The 10,289-nt window shown below is 50.2% G+C and overlaps 1 long non-coding RNA gene across 1 annotated transcript; it reads right to left on the reverse strand.

Annotated features, from left to right (window-relative positions):
* Positions 1 to 5,514: 5,514 nt before the first annotated feature.
* LOC134739128 (uncharacterized) lies at positions 5,515 to 8,554 on the reverse strand. Its single transcript, XR_010125638.1, has 3 exons — positions 8,472 to 8,554; positions 7,923 to 8,017; positions 5,515 to 5,667 (listed from the first exon to the last, which is right to left on the reverse strand). It is a non-coding gene; the product is annotated as an uncharacterized LOC134739128 (long non-coding RNA).
* Between the last annotated feature and the right edge of the window lie 1,735 nt (positions 8,555 to 10,289).

Raw genomic sequence — 10,289 nt, forward strand, 5'->3', positions numbered from 1 at the left:
GGATGTCTCTGGTCGCTCCAGCCCCACAACACCCAAACACAGGCTGCTAATCCACTCTTGGAACTGTCAGGAAAAGACCATTTTCATTTGATCCCTCGCACAAATAGATTAGAGGCCACAGACCCTGACGTCTGAGCATTGTTCAGCTTCTGTTAGAAAACATCCATATTTAGGGCAGTCTGGAGAGGCACGAAGGAGGGAGCAAAGGTCCAAAACACTCACTGAGAAGACTCGACAAGGACTGAACATTCACACCCAAAGCTAAAGTCTGAACTCTGAGCGCCATCCTATGTCAAAAACAATTCCCTGTGGACCTGAAACACCCCAAAGCCAGCAGCTACTGGGGAATGAATGCTTTTCCAGGATCATCAGCTCCTTTTGGGCTCGTCTCCTCCATGCTGACTGAGCTTGGGTGGCTGACCTTTTGTTTTCTTATATGTGGGAGGCAATTGAGAGCAAGGCTGTGGGGCCGGAATTCAAACCCCTCTCCCCATGTCCCCAGGGTGTGTCCATGTGGGGCTGCCAGATACACAGGAAAGGAGAGAAGAGCTGGGGAATGTTGACTCTGGATTTTAGGCAGCCTGGGTCCTCCCTTTTTCCTAAATCAGGACCCAGTCAAATAAGGAGATGATTGCCTCTGACCATGTGCTGCAGCTTGACAGTAACATGACAATAGACCAAAACCCACAGTTACTCCAGGCAAACCTAGATTTTTAAGGGGAGTGTATGTGGGTGGCCTTATTTTACTGAGAAAAACCTTGTTTTGTTTATATTTTTCCCCTTACTTTGCAGAAGAAATAAGATCCCTTCTATCAAGGTTGCACATGATTTCTTTTTTTTTTTTTTACTTCATTACTTGACTTGGAAACTCTCCCAAGAGGGTAGATATTCACAGTGTTGACATGTCGGTCTTGTTCTCCTGACCTTTAGCCTATATTGTTGACCAAAGCTGTTTAAAGGGTTCCCTGTGTGAAAGGAAGCTGGGGTCGGGCGATTCTCAGGGAGGCAAGAGGACAACACCCCATCTCATGACTAAATCAAAACTCAGCTCAGGATAGGAGGATCTAGGGCTGAGTGGCTGCAGCAGAGAGATGATCCCTAAGTGGAGAAGCGAGTCTGGCCCTGGCCAGCAGCCTCCCAGAGCCCTCTGCCCTCACACGGGTGATCTGAGCATCTGTGGCTCAGAGGTGATCACTTGACACAAGCAGATCTCCCAACCCAAGGAAGCCAGCGTGTCCATACAGGACATCCAGAGTGCGAGGAAGGATGAGGGAGTTTGGGCCCTGGGCCCTGGGTGCCTGCCCAGCTGTATTCAGAGAATTCAGCCTTCTTCTCTCTTCTGCCAATGGTAAAAAGGAGAGAAGAGGCTAAACTTTTCCTCTCAATCAATGCGACCAAGGGCCTTCCAGAAAGCTCCTGCTTGTGCAACATGGTGTGTTCCTGAGGGTCTCTGCTTAGGGACAGCCTAAGGCGCTATAGGGACTCGTTTTGAGCTACCAGATCTTTCAGGCTGAGAGAGCTTAGCTGGAAATCTCCAGGACGAGGGAGGCAGGGGCTGGATGGCAGGGGCTGGATGTTTGAAGCAAATGTGTATGCAGAAGGGTCTGAGTGGGAGAGAAGTGAGCAGCGTGGTTCTCTGGGCGTGCTGACATCTGTTGCATTCTGTCCAGGCGTACTGTCTTAGTTTCCCAGGGCTGCCATAATGAAGTACTTCCAACTGCATGGCTTCAAAGAGAAATTTCTGTCTCACAGTTCTGGAGGCTGCAAGTCCAAGATCGGGGTGTTGGCAGGATCTGTTTCTTTTGCGCCCTCCCTCTTTGACTGGTCGATGATCACTTTCTTCCTATTTCTTCATGTTATCTTCCTTCTGAATGTGTCTGTGTCCAAAATTTCTCTCCTTATAAGGACATCAGCCATATTGGATTAGAGCCCACCCTAATGACCTCATTTTAACTTAATTACCTCTGTAAAGATCCTGTCTTCAAATATGGTCACCTTCTAAGGTGTACTGCAGGTTAGGACTTCAATGTATGCATTTCGGGGGAACACAATTCGGCCTGTAACATCTACCTAGAGCAGAAAGCTTCTTATCCCAAATGAGCAGTTTTGCAGCCCTGCTGCCAACCGAAGCCATTTCACCCATAAAGGCACAGTCCTATACTGCTCACAAAGCATTTGCACTTGTGATTTTTCCTTCAATCTCTCTGACCCTTCTGAAGTCAGCAGAGAAGACATTCTTGTCCCATTTCACAGATAAGAAGAAAGAGTTCCTGAGAGGTGAAGTATGTGGCCTTGAGCCCCACTGCCAGGAAGTGAGAGAGCTGAGCTGAGACGTGGTATCTCAGTCTGTTATCTTGCGCTACAACAGAGTACCAGGCTGGGTAATTCATAAAGAAAAGAAATTTATTTCTTACAGTTCTGGAGGCTGGGAAGTCTAAGAGCATGATGCCAGCATCTGGTGAGGTGCATCCCATGGCAGAAGGGCAGAAGGTGGAAGTGGGCATGTGAGACAGAGAAAGGAAATTGGCTGAATTCATCCTTTTTATCAGGAACCCATAACTGTAATAATCAGCATTAATCCATTCAACCTCATGACTTAATCTCTTAAAGGTCCCGCCTCTCAACACAGCTGCTTTGAGGATTATGCTTCCAACACATGAATCTTGCGGACACAGTCGGACTGTAGCACCCAGCCTCCTCACTCCTCCTGCAGAGCTCTTTCAAACTCACTGGGTCTGGTCCAGAACATTCCCCCTGAAGGAGGGAAGAAAATATTTCATCTGAGAGCTTCCCATCCAAATCAAGAGTGGTGACACTCTGCTTGTCCTGTTTAATTTGCCAGAGCTTTACCACAACATTTGTTTGTTAAATAAAGTTGCTGCTCTCTGATGTTAGCCCGAGTCCGCTGCTGTAGGCCAGTCACTGTTCCAGGCACTTCATCTGCATTATGTCTCATAGCAGTCCAGTGAAATCATATTTGTGGATGAGAAAGTGAGAACATAAGGAGGTAAAATAAAGCAGCTAGTCAGTGCTGGAGGGGTAAACTGAACTCAGATAAGAGTAAGTTAGAATCCCTTGTTCTTTGCAGGGTAGTGGTCTCTGATAAATTTATTGATTCAATAAGTATCTATTAAAGATAGCTTTATGCTAAGCACTGTTGAAGGCTACTCCAGATGCTTAGGATCCATCAGTTTACAAAACACACACTGGTCCCTAGCCTTGGGGAGCTTATATTCTACCAGGAGGAGACAAATAATAAATATAATAAATGAGTAAATTATGTTACATATTAGAAAGTGAAAAGTGCTATGGAGAATACAGGTGCAAGGCAGGGGTGATCAGAAATACCGGGGCTGAGGGAAAGTTGCAATATGAAACAGGGTGGCCAGGAAGTCCTCAAGGAGAAGGTGACATTTAAGTAGTGGATTAGGAGTCCAGCAACTGGCATTCCTGCATCAACTCCAGCTTGGTTTCTCAGTGTACTTCAGCCAGGCGTGGTGGCTCATGCCTGTAATCCTAGCATTTTGGGAGGCCAAGGCAGGTGGATCGCTTGAGACCAGAAGTTCAAGATCTACCTGACCAACATGGCGAAACCCCGTCTCTACTGAAAATACAAAAATTAGCCAGGTGTCGTGGTGTGTGCCGGTGGTCCCAGCTACTCAGGAGACTGAGGCAGAGATCACTTGAACCCAGTAGATGGAGATATCAGTGAGCTGAGATCGCAGCACTGCACTCCAGCCTGGGTGACAGAGCGAGACCCTGTCAAAGAAAGAGAGAAAGAACGAAAGAAAGAAAGAGAGAAAGAAAGACAGAAAGAAAGAAAGAAAGAAAGAAAGAAAGAAAGAGAGAAAGAAAGACAGAAAGAAAGAAAGAAAGAAAGAAAGAAAGAAAGAAAGAAGGAAAGAAAGAAAGAAGGAAGGAAGGAAGGAAAGAAAAAGAGAGAGAAAGAAAGAAAAGAAAGACTACTCCTGGGCCTCAGTTTCCCCACCTGTCAAATGTAGGGCAAGATCCCTGTGCTCCTCTCCAGCTCCCTGGAGGTTTTCGGTGCCTGAAGAGAAGCCCATGCAGTGTGGGGCCACGGGTTTACTCACCTACTTATTTTTCCTATAGGATTTAGCCCGATTTCCTGGCATCCCCCTCTCCCCAGCTAACCTCTCAACTTGGTCTGAGCCACTTCTGCAGAAAGGCTGTTGGGTTGAGCTGAGCTCAGAAGAGTGCTGGAAGAAATCTGGGTCACACAGTACCACTGCCCCCCACCCCAGGAGGGGAGCTCCTTCTGAGATGTGGGGAGCACGGTCATGGTGGGCATACACAGACCCTACTGGAAGGTCCCTTAGAGACCCCTGTTTCACTAATTGGGCAGCTGAGGCTAAAAGAGGGGAATGGACTAGTCCAGGGTTTCACAGAGGTCACTGAAAATATCTGACTTAAAAAAAAAATAAAAAACAGTTTTATTGAGGCATAACTAGCACATATTAAACCACACATATAGTGTACAATTTAATGTATTTTGACACACATATACACCCACTCAACCATCTCCACAGTCAAGATACTTCACATTCCCATCAGCTTCCAAATTTTCTCCTGTTCTTTTGTCTCCCCCTTATTCCACACTTGGATCTATTTTCTACCACTATGGTTTAGTTTCTGCATATATTTTAAAATAGAGCTGACAGGACTGGCTGATAGATTGGGTGTACCTTTTGAAAGAGAAGGGTCTAGAATGGCTCTAAGAGTTTGGCCTGAGTAACCAAAAGCTGAAGTTGTCATTATTTGAGTTAAGGGTAGAAGGAACCTCAAGCAGCTCCCATGTGGAAAAGGCATTAGTGGCAGCTTCCAGAAGAGCCTGGAGTTGCAGAGACAGCTTGTCCTGGAGAACAGAGATGGAATTGAAAGCCAGGGCTAAGCCAGGCATGGTAGCTCATGCCTGTAATCCCAGCACTTTGGGAGGCCGGGGTGGGTGGATCACTTTAGCCCAGGAGTTCGAGACCTCACTATGTAAAGACATAGCGAGACCCTGTATTTACAAAAAATAAAAAAGTTCTATGGGTCTGGTGGTGTGTGCCTGTGGTCTCAGCTACTTGAGAGGCTGAGGCAGGTGGAATGCTTGAGCCCAGGAGGTGGAGGCGGCAGTAAGCCATGATCAGTCTACTGCCCTCCAGCCTGGGGAACAGAGTGAAACCCTAAATCCAAAAAGAAAGCCAGGACCTGAGGGAGGTCTCCAAGGATTAAGGGTACCTGGAGACAGAGCCTGGCCTCCCATTCTTGTGGACCATCTCTCTAGAAAAATGCACTCTTGTCCATAACTCTGCTCCCCAAAAGGAGTCACAGAGTCCCTGAGCCCTGGAAAGGAGCCCTTCCAGGGCAGACCTGTGTCATTCCATCTTAATGTTTCTGGTGCCCACACAGTGCCTGGCCCTGGTAATAGCTTGTACATGCTTATTGAACCACGTGGCTGGAAGAATAAAGGGAAACTTTTCCCTTCTACAGTTAGGAACCCTCTTCTGCTTTCTTCCCAGAAGGCACACCAGAGGCCCTGAGTCACATGAATAGGATTTGCAGTCCTTTACCATCAGGTGGAGGGCGATTTCCCAGTCTGTAATGACCACTCCCAGGGACTGGGAGAGTTTGCCTTTCCCCAGCTCTCACCTCTGGCCTGTGATTCTGCGAGAAGGAAAAAGCAAAATGACGTTTGATTCAGTAACACCTTTCAAGAACTTTCCCTCAGCTGACCACCCAATAACTTTGCCAGTTAGCTCTTACCATCCCCACTTCACAGATGAGGAAAGGGGGGCTACAGAGAGAAGACAGGAGCAGGTTTGAACCCACCACCTCTGACACCACTGCAGCCTCCCTGCAAGGAGGAAGTTCTGTTGAAGAAGGGGCGGCACGCTTGGTGGCATTGTACAAAGGCTTGAGGGAATCTGCCCCTCGTTTGAGGGTCCCCTCACTGGGCACTGCCCCTGCACAGGTCTCTTTTCACCCCTGCAAACATATATAAGACATTGTGTCCCAGGTGGACGACTGCCCCTCTGATCCACCTGCCCAGCACCCCATCCTGGCCTGTTCTCTCATGTCAGCCCCATATTGCCCAGGCCCTAAACTGCCTCCTCCTAACCCAGCTGTATGCAGGACCTCATGGAAGTACCTTCTGAAGACCCCAATCCTGCTAAAACATTCCATTGTCTCTGCTTCCCCAGTAAGCACGGGTGGGCACTCCCACTGTGTCTGGCCAGCACACAGGCAGCAGGCACTGTCCCAGCCCTCCTGCAGCTGGAGTGAGTCAACGGATCACCCCCAGGAGAGTCACAGTGGCCATGAGGAGTGCTGCAGAGAAGTCCAGGGCGTGGGACAGAGGGACCAGCCCTCTGGGGGGTCCATACGGGCATCACAGGGATTGATGGGAGAGCTGGGGCTGAGGGATGAGGAGAAAGCGGTCCAGGCAGAGGAGAGAAGGGACAGAGGCATAAGGGGAGGAGAGGCCTGTGTGCCGGAGGGTAGACTAGGAAGACCAGAGAGGATGTCTGGAGGGAAAGCAGAACAGGAACTGGGAACAGGCCGTGGTCTGGGGTCTAGCAGTGGCCTTGTTTTGTGTGTGTGTTGGCAGGGAGTCCAGGCTGGGTGGTCACACGGCAGGCCCCAAGAGCTTTGCCCGTCAGAGAGAAGGCTGCTGATGTCCCCACCCAGTTTATCTCACAGTTTATCTGTGGAGAAGAATTTCTGCCTTGGTCAAAAACTCTCAGTGGACTGTAGTCCAGGCCTTTGGTCTGCTGAGAGTTTTTGACTGAGGCGGAAAGGCTGAGCCCTGGAATGTGCTGACCTCTGACTCCTGCAAGGCTCAGGAGCTGAAGCTCATTCTTTCCAGTGCCAAAGCCCCGCTGAAGATGAGGGCGGGCAAAGCCCAGAGCCGGGCAGGGCTGCTCAGAAGCATCCACTTCCCTTAGGATGGTTCCCACAAAGGCCTGGACTCTCCCCAGCGCCTCCTCCCTCCCCCTTGGCATCCTTTCCTGATAAGGAGAGGAAGGCCTCTGAGGCCAGGGTCAGCTATAAGCACACAGCCAGGAAAGTGCCAGCTCATTTCTTCCTGGGCAGAGCCCTGCCAAGAGTCCTGGAAGCCGGAGCCTTTCAGGAAACTTTGCCGTTGGTTTTTGGAAACCTGTCCTGCCGCCACATAGGAGCAGGGCACGCATGGCCTGCATTGGGAGGGAAGTCCCAGTGGCTGAAGGGAGCGGGGTCTTGGGGGAAAGCTGCCAGGCAGGGCCCCGGGTGTGGGGAAGGCACCAGCCTCAGAGAGACGTCACCCTTGAGCACCATTTGCCCTCAAGCCTCTGGGGCCTCATCTGTAGGATGAAAACCACAGCAGCTCTGCCAATGCCCATGGAGAGGTTTCAGACAGTAGGAGTAACCAAGGTGCTTTCCAACTGTGAAGGGAGACTCCCCTAGTCCTGTTATCCTGGGCAGAGACACTGAGGTCAGCCAGGAACCACAAGCATCCATGGGAAGCAGAGAATTGGTGAGCTGTCTGGGGCCCTCAGGTACCCACAGCGCCAGGAGTCAGGTGAGGGCTGATGGGGACTTCCTCCGCACTAGTGCCCTTGATTCTGAAACCCAGTGCCTGGGATTCTTCTCCACAGATAAACTGTGAGCACTGAATGCCCCTGTCACGCCAAGACTTGGGCTTGCGTTTGGGCTGGTGGCTCTTAGCTGGATCCGTTGAGAGTCTTCTGCAGGGGCAGGGGATGCACACATGCGCATTCTTGGAATTCAGACTCTCCCCAGGGTGAGGAAGGCACAGGGAGCCTGGCCGCAGAGCCCGGGGAGGTCAGTGTGTGGGTGTGAGGACACAATTGAGAACAATTCCCAGGCGGTTCCCATTGCTCTCTGCACTCCGTTCTGGGTCTGCTTCCGTGGACTCTTACCTGTGGTCAGTGAGTTCTCAAGGGTGTGGGTGTGGGTGTGTTTCCTTCTCTTTAGAGCTCAGAGTGTGGGTCACAGAGCAGGACCTCTGCATCTGCTGGGAAGATGAACAGAACACACTCATGAAGAACTCTCAACTCAAGCCTCTTTGTCTCTAGCACCTAGCACAGCATCTGCCATATAGCAAGTGCTCAATAAGTACCTGCTAGTTATTTGCTCCCCCAATAAACCCTGCTCCACAGACAGTCTATTACTATTGGACATTTCCCAAACATGCTTCTTGTTTTCCAGCTTCCCAGCCCTGTTCTTTCTGCCTGGGGAAAGCCCCTCTTCCAATGAACATTTGGAGTGTCCTTCATGGGCCTCCTTTTCTGGGCTGACTTCTCTGACCTGTCTGACCCAGACTCAACACCACCCCCAGTCAAAGACCCCCAAGGACATTCCTCAGTCTTACTGACAACTTCCTGAATCTCAGTGCTCACTCATGCCCCCCAACCCCAGCCTTTTCCCTGGCCCTCACTCTAGTCTCAGCACCTAACTAGGGTACGTACCAGCAGATGATGTCCAGCAGTTTGCAAAGACGCGTAGGTGAGCAGATGCCCCTGACTTGCAGGGGTACATATCATCAGTGCACACATGTACATGCTCGCTGCTTTTCAGGAGACACCAGGCTGGCTAATAGAGGTGAGAGGCGCTCGACACGTCACCTCCCTCCATTGGAAAGTAAGTGGTGGTTTTAGAAGAACACAGAGCTGGCTCCAGGAAGCCTAGGCAGGTGACCTTGGAAAAATCACCTCCCTGAGCCTCGGTTCCCCCATCTGTAAAATGAAGGTGTGGGATCAGGTGATCTCTAAGGTCTGTCTTGGCACCAGAGGTCTGACACAGGGACACTGGGTGATCACATCATAAGAATGGGATTCCCCAGGCCGGGAGCAGTGGCTCACGCCTGTAATCCCAGCACTTTGGGAGGCCGAGGCGGGTGGATCACCTGAAGTCAGGAGTCTGAGACCAGCCTGGCTAACATGGTGAAACCCCGTCTCTACTAAAAATACAAAATTAGCTGGGCGTGGTGGCACGTGCCTGTAATCCCAGCTACTTGGGAGACTGAGGCAGGAGAATCGCTTGAACCCTAGAGGCAGAGGTTGCAATGAGAGCCGAGATTGGGCCATTGCACTCTAGCCTGGGCAACAGAATGAGACTCCATCTCCAAAAAAAAAAAAAGAAAAAAAAAAAAGAAAAAGAAAAGAAAAGAATGGGATTCCCCAGAGTGACTGTGTGGGGAAGGGGAGGAGAGAAAGGTGAAAGGCAGCCAGCAGCGTCCCTGCACTCCATGCTCCCTGGGCCCTTCCATCCTGTTAGTCCCAAGCCAGGCACCCGCCGAGAACCACCCCAGCAGCTGAAGAGACAGACAGCAGATAGCCAGGCCCCCTGTGAGGCCTTTGCCTCGTTTTACTGTGTCTATTATAGATCCCCTGGGGTGTGGTGAAGAGGGGCCTGTGGTCAGCTGTCCCACTGCATTTCAGGCAGATTTCCTGAGGAGCAAGCCCTGGAGTCAGCTTCTAATTTCAGAGAAGAGAGAACAAATGGATTCCAGTGAAGGGCTGCTCTTTCAAGAACTTGAAAGCCAGCTGTTGCTTCTGCAGCCTGCAGACTGCCCCCCTCCCCTGGCAGCTGCTCCCCTGAGGGGGCCGGCACCCCTCACCCTGTCCTTAGAAGCCGGGTCCCAGAACGCCCTCTCAGTTCCAACCAGCAGCACTTCCGGCTGGGATTCTCCATCTTGGACTTGCTCCCGGGAATTTCTGGAAGCATCCAATGGTGCAAACAGATTGTTTTCATTATGATTATTCTGGGTTTAACCTACTGGCCTTGCATCACCAAGATCATGGGCTCGCTCTTAGCACTGCGTGAGGCCAGGAGCCTTTCTTTCCTTCTGCTCACCACCTGAATTAGTCTTTATTTTCCTCAATCCAACCCCGGCCCCTGTCTTGAGAGGTCTCCAGCCTTCCACACACCCTCTTTGCCTCCTCTAGGCTATGTCTGAGGAAGTTGAAAGGCCTGGGGACGGCAGAGAGGCCTCCAAGGCCCTGCCCTCCTGCCCTAACCTGTGACCCTGATGAAATCCTCTCTCTTTCTCTCCAAGCCTCTTCCCAAAGGGCTTCCAGGGGCTGTGCCAACATTTACTTTGAATGTTTTTTACTATGAAGATTTTCCTATTCAAAATTGTAATAAAAACAACACACCCACACAAATGTGTTATGTATAAATTTTAGTATATTGAAAACTACCAACACATTAACTTGGGCCACTGCATTAATTTTTTTTTTTTTTTTTTTTTTTTTTAGCAGAACTTAGAATAAAACTCCTATTTA

Source organism: Pongo pygmaeus, chromosome 2, assembly GCF_028885625.2.
Source record: "Pongo pygmaeus isolate AG05252 chromosome 2, NHGRI_mPonPyg2-v2.0_pri, whole genome shotgun sequence".
Taxonomy (NCBI): Eukaryota; Metazoa; Chordata; class Mammalia; order Primates; family Hominidae; genus Pongo; species Pongo pygmaeus.